The sequence below is a fragment of the Aegilops tauschii genome, chromosome 5 (assembly GCF_002575655.3).
Source record: "Aegilops tauschii subsp. strangulata cultivar AL8/78 chromosome 5, Aet v6.0, whole genome shotgun sequence".
Classification (NCBI taxonomy): domain Eukaryota; kingdom Viridiplantae; phylum Streptophyta; class Magnoliopsida; order Poales; family Poaceae; genus Aegilops; species Aegilops tauschii.
In genome coordinates, this window is record NC_053039.3 from 225,436,839 (window position 1) to 225,443,410 (window position 6,572).

Genomic DNA, 6,572 nt, shown 5'->3' on the forward strand with positions numbered 1-6,572 from the left:
TGAATAGTAGCCCCCGATACACTGTTCGGTGAAAGAAAGAACCGGACAGAGGATCAATTTATGTTCGCAGGAAGACTCACTTGATGACATCTATCTCTCTTCTTTGATAAGCAGGGTTCTGCAGCGGCTGCTGCCTCTCATACTGCGGAGGTCTCCGGACTGAATCAAAGTCTGGAGCGGGCCAAAGAAGAACTTGGCCAGTTGAAAAGGTAGTTGGAAGATAAACAAGGTATGCGCAAGCCTTGTTCGCGTTCAGTGCGAACGAATTTCCAGTATGATAAAATATGTTTCATGATTTGCGCCAGGGGCGATGACCGAAGTCGAGGCTCTGAGGAAGGCTGTTGCCGAGGCCGAGGAAAAGGCAGCCGCAGGGCAGGCTCTTCGTGAGAAGCACGAGGCCAGGGTTATTGAAGCTGAGCAGGAGCTTCAAGAGGCCATGAAGAAATGCGAGACCTTGCGGCAGAGTTTAACGGAGAAAGAATCCGAACTTGCCAAGGCTCATCAGGTCGCACGCGATTGCCGGGGGGAAACCCAAGGCGCCCTACAGGAGATCCAAGAGGCGAGGAAGATCGCGGCGGGTAAGGCTTTTTTCATGTAAAGCAAGTATTTGAGGAGAAAATCATGTTTCTAATTTTGAGTTCGGATTTCTCCAGGGGTATTTGCAGAACTGCCCCGCAGCATATCGGATGCCGCCCAATTCTACCGAGCCGAAGAAAGGAACAATGCGGATAAGCTCTTCTGGTCGCAGTATCTAGCATCGAATTATCCGGTGCCTTTTGCCGATCAACTGAAACAGCTGATCGAACTGCATAGGGCGGCCGAACTAGCCATGAAGGATTTGATTATCCAGCTATGGCCCGCCGAGCCGATTCCAAGCAGCTACTTCGGGCTCGTGAAGCGGCTCGTGAGTGCCTGCCCTCGACTTGACGTCGTCAAGCGGTCGGTCTGCATAGAGGGTGCACGAATGGCCTTCGCCCGTGCAAAGGTGCACTGGGGGAAGATGGATGCCGAAAAGCTGATGACCGAGGGACCGCTAGAGGGAAAGGAGCACCGTAAGCCGAATTATATTATGAAAGTGTCCTGAAAGGATCTTGCCTTGCGGCGGAGCAATGCACCAAGGACATTATGTTTCCATGAATACGATCATGTTGTCCTTTTTAATGTTGAACAAGGTCATTTCTATTATTTATTGCCTGTTATAAAAGTTTATCCTCCTGTGCGGCCGTTTTATTATTAATCCTGAGAGTTGGCCAGTCGTCGGCTTCTGCCCCCACGTAAGAAGTACGGGGGTGTTCGGGATAAACCTAATCACCCTTTATCCCAGTTTTGGGTCCTTCGAAGGAGGTGTTCAGCACAATGAACCAGGCAATCGGACTATAGGGCTTTATCACTCTCACTTAGCCATAGGAGCTTTAGGAAAGGAAGGTAGGCGCAGCCCCTGGTGTTCGGAAGACCGCACGAGGGGCTCTATAAGCACCTGATCGAAAGAAAAACCGATCCATCGCATGCTGCATTGGTTATGGCATTATGCGGGAGAAATCCTTAAAGATTTTACAACCTCTCGAACAGCTGACCAGCTCTCGCCGTATCATGACAATCAGTTTTCGGCTTTCTCTACTGAGGTGCTCGTCCGAAAGAACCAGGACTCAATCGCAGTAGTTCTCCCTGTGCCGCCTTAGCCGATATAGCGGAACGTAAGGCAGCAAAACATGGGAGTCGGGCAAACCCAACATTTGACCCAAGACATGATTCGGAGCTGATGCATATAATGCTATAAGTTCAGGGTGCCGAACTTCCATGAAGGTGTCCGGACTTTATTGCCGTATTGTGGGTAAAACGAAGCCCCTGGCATATTTAAGGCATATCGCGGTGTACGGATGCCACTTGAAAAAAGAATTTCATTAAGAAATAACAGCAGATAAGCGTCATATAAATCCACACGTTGTATTTGAATGGTACGTCGATGCGTATGAGTACATGTAATGTGATAAAAAAGAGATATGACTGTGGAACCTGCTGAGACCAGGGGGAAGAAGCTGTGTGCGGATCCGGAGTATAGTCGGATGGTCATTGCGGGGAATATCTAAGGATTCCCTTGCGTGTTCGAGCTGCTTCCATATCGCCAGTCCTGGTCGGCGCAAGGGTGAACCTGCAAAGGAAATGTAAGAAATGTTTTTGTGCCGGAGAGCGGTTGAGCCGCGATATGCGGCCTGTCCTGGCCTCCGCCGAAGTGTTTAATTGAGCTCTGGACGAGCCGGGCTATCCTGCCGCGAAGTAGTTCGGAGTCCTTTGGCGGTGTCCGGGAGCCTAGCCGTCGACTCGAGGTTCGATTGGAAGGTGCCACTTGTTGCTTCTGATGTTAAAGCAGCGGTATACTCCTTGGTGACGAGGGAAAGTTCGGCCTTGCCATTAACCGTGATGACGCCGTGCGGACCGGGCATCTTGAGCTTATGGTAGGCGTAATGTGGCACCGCGTTTAATCGAGCGAACGCGGTTCGTCTGAGCAGTGCCTGATAGTCACTGCGGAAGGGGACGATGTCGAAGATTAACTCTTCGGCACAGTAATTGTCTGGTGATCCGAAGACTACCTCAAGGGTGATGGAGCCTGTACAGCTGGCCTCCACGCCTGGTATAATATCTCTGAAGGTGGCTTTAGTGGGCTTGATCACCGAATGATCGATGCCCATCTTGCGCACTGTGTCCTGGTAAAGCAGGTTTAGACTGCTGCCTCCGTCCATAAGGACTCGTGTGAGGTGGAACCCTTCAATTATTGGGTCGAGGACTAGTGCGGCTGGATTGCCCTGATTGGTGTTAACCGGACGATCCGTGTGGTTGAAGGTGATCGGCCCTAGTTTATATTGTGGGGCGACTGGTTCCGTTAAGTCGACATCCCCAAGGGTGCGCATCCGGTCCGGGTTGGGAGTGTGGGTGCCGTTTACCACATTCACCGTTTGGATTTGCGGGGGAAATTTCTTTTGCCCTCCTGTATTCGGTGATCTGGGCTCCTCGTCGCCATCATCGCTTTGAGATCCCTTATCTTTGTTTTTGGCGCCTGCCCTGCCGGCTTGTTTGAAGACCCAGCATTCTCTGTTGGTATGATTAGTGGTGTTCCTGGGGTGCCATGAATTTGGCATGGGCGGTCGAGTATGCGGTCCAGACTGGACGGACCCGAATTGTAATTTTTGAGTGGCCCATTCCGCTGATCGGACTTAGAGCCACTAAATCCAGCATTGACTGCCATATCTTCGGCGTTTTCATCATTTTTGCGGCGCTTGTGTTTGTTGCATCGGGGTTTGCCATTGCTATCTCTGGCCTTTGATGTGCCAGGGTTGCTTGCTGTGTTGTTGCTACGAGCCAACCAGCTATCTTCGCCCGCGCAAAAGTGGGTCATGAGTGTCGTGAGGGCTGCCATGGATTTTGGCTTCTCTTGGCCAAGATGTCGGGCGAGCCAGTCGTCACGGATGTTATGTTTAAAGGCCGCTAGGGCTTTCGGCATCCGGACAGTCGACAATTTGGTTCTTTTTAGTTAGGAACCGAGTCCAGAATTTCCTGGCTGACTCTCCGGGCTGTTGTGTTATGTGACTTAAATCATCAGCATCCGGTGGTCGCACATAAGTGCCCTGGAAGTTGTCCAGGAATGCGTCTGCCAGGTTTTCCCAACTTCTGATGGAGTTTGGCGGCAAGCTACTCAGCCAATGCCGAGCCGGCTCGTTGAGTTTTAGCGGGAGATACTTGATGGCATGTAGATCATCCCCGCGGGCCATGTGAATGTGGAGGAAGAAATCCTCTATCCATACCGCGTGGTCTGTAGTACCATCATATGATTCAATGCTCACGGGTTTAAACCCTTCTGGGAATTCATGATCCATTACTTCATCAGTGAAGCATAGGGGGTGTGCGGCGCCTCTGTGGCTGGCTATATCATGATGCAGTTCATACGAGTCTTGTCTGCTGTGTTCGGCCCGGCCGGATTTGCTTTTAGTATATCCGGCGTGACGGTCGTCGTCACGCGTTGGGGCGCGCCCCCGTGATTCGTAGATCGATCTTTTATGTCCTACTTTGTTTTCCAATACGTCTTGCAGGTTCCGCGTGTTGCCCCGGGCCTTGGTGTTTTTGTTTAATCGGCGACGGGGTGCGGGCTGGACTTCGGCCTGACATGCCGTTTTGTCTCGGCCATGAGGTGGCCGGTCAGCCGCATCATACGCTGGAAGCGTAGGCTTTAATGCTTCCTCCTCGAGTTGGGGTAGCAACCTGCGCTTTGGGTAACTTTTGGTTGGGCGCTCGAGTTCGTATTCCTCGGCCGCCAGGACCTCAGTCCATCTATCCGCTAGCAGATCCTGGTCAGCTTGAAGCTGTTGTTGCTTTTTCTTCAGGCTTTTTGCTGTGGCTATAAGCTGGCGCTTGAAGCGCTCCTGCTCGACGGGACCCTCAGGCATGATAAATTCTTCGTCGCCGAGGCTCACCTCGTTTTCGGAGAGAGGCATGTAATTGTCATCCTCTGATTCTCCGTCTGCTGCCTGTTCCTTAGGGCTAGCTTGCCCATCCTCGCGCTCCAAGCCTGGCTGGAAGGGATTGTCGTCGTCTTCGGCACTATCTGCAGCGTTATTGTCTCTTGTGCCGGTATCGCCGCTGTTGCTATGGCGGGGCTTAGAGCGGCGCCGATGACGCCGGTGCTTAGATTGCTTCTCGAGGGGATTATCCTCCGTTGCCTTATTGCCATCGCTTTCTTTGGGGGTGTCCACCATGTATATATCATATGATGAGGTGGCAGTCCAGCGCCCTATGGGCGGTGGTTCCTGTTCTTCTCCTGCATCGTCGTCCATACTGTTGATGTCTTCGGAGCTGAAATCGAGCATGTCGGTTAAGTCATCGATAGTGGCTATTAAGTGGGTGGTGGGTGGGGAACGAATTTCTTCGTCGTCCGCCTCCCACTCGAGCCGGACATAGTTCGGCCAAGGGCCTCCTGAGAAGGAGAGAGACCTTAATGAATTCAGCACGTCGCCCAACGGCGAGTGCTGAAAGATATCCGCGAACGAAAACTCCATGATCGGCGCCCAATCAGATTCGATAGGCACGGACGCAGGCGGTTCGGAGCCCGTGGCCGGGGACGAATCCAAGGGTCCGGCAATACAGGTCTCGTAGAAGGTGAAGTCAGTATTCGGCTCTATCGCCGCTGAGTGTGCGGCCTCCGTGGCGGGGTCCATCCACCCGTCCTCGGACGGCGCAATCTGCTCCGGATTGAGGGCCGGAGTAGCCACAGGTGTGATCTCCCGAACACCGTCCGACGACAGAGCTAAGTCATGTTCGTCGTGACTGTGCGGCGCACCTGACATGGGATCGAATCCGTAGAAGATCAAGTCTCTGCGGATGTCGGCGGTATAGTTTAAGTTTCCAAACCTGACCTGACAGCCAGGGGCATAGCTCTCGATCTGCTCCAGATGGCCAAGCGAGTTGGCCCGCAGTACGAAGCCGCCGAATACGAAGATCTGTCTGGGGAGAAAAACCTCACCCTGGATCGCATCGTTGCCGATGATCGAAGGAGCCATCAAGCCTTTAACGTGACGGCACAGTGGAACTCTCAATGAAAGCACCAATGTCGGTGTCAAAACCGGCGGATCTCGGGTAGGGGGTCCCGAACTGTGCGTCTAAGGCGGATGGTAACAGGAGGCGGGGGACACAATGTTTACCCAGGTTCGGGCCCTCTCGATGGAGGTAATACCCTACTTCCTGCTTGATTGATCTTGATGATATGAGTACTACAAGAGTTCATCTACCACGAGATCGTAGAGGCTAAACCCTAGAAGCTAGCCTATGATTATGATTGTTGTTGTCCTACGGACTAAACCCTCCGGTTTATATAGACACCGGAGGGGGCTAGGGTTACACAGAGTCGGTTACAAGGGAGGAGATCTACATATTCGAATTGCCAAGCTTGCCTTCCACGCAAAGGAGAGTCCCACCCGGACACGGGACACAGTCTTCAATCTTGTATCTTCATAGTCCAGCAGTCCGGCCAAAGTATATAGTCCGGCAGTCCGAGGACCCCATAATCCAGGACTCCCTCAGTGGTTGAACAGGACCCTCTAGAGAGGGCTGGTTGAACAGTAGCCGGTGGAGGAGCGCGCGGTGGAGGGTGGATGAACAGGAGCCCATGGATGAACAGTCACAGATGGAGGCTGGAGGAGGTCGACGGTGGATGAACAGTAGCCCGTGGAGGCTGGAGGAGGTCGACGGTGGAGATGAACAGTATCCCGTGGAGTCCCGTTTTGCGATACGCCACACCCCTCCCGATGAACAAGACCCCCGTTTCGACCGTAGCGCTCCAACACAATTCCGTTTCCTCCGTTTTGCGGTACGCCACACCCCTCCCGATCAACAGGACCCCGTTTCGACCGTAGGAGGTCCGTTTCCTCCGTTTTGCGGTACGCCAGACCCCTCCCGATGAACAGGATCCCGTTTCCACCGTGGCCGGTCGAACACAAGGCCGTTTCCTCCGTTCTGCGGTACGCCAGGCCTCGTTTCCATCGGTTGTTCCGTCCAAGCCGGTTGGCTCCTGATGAACAACACGCATT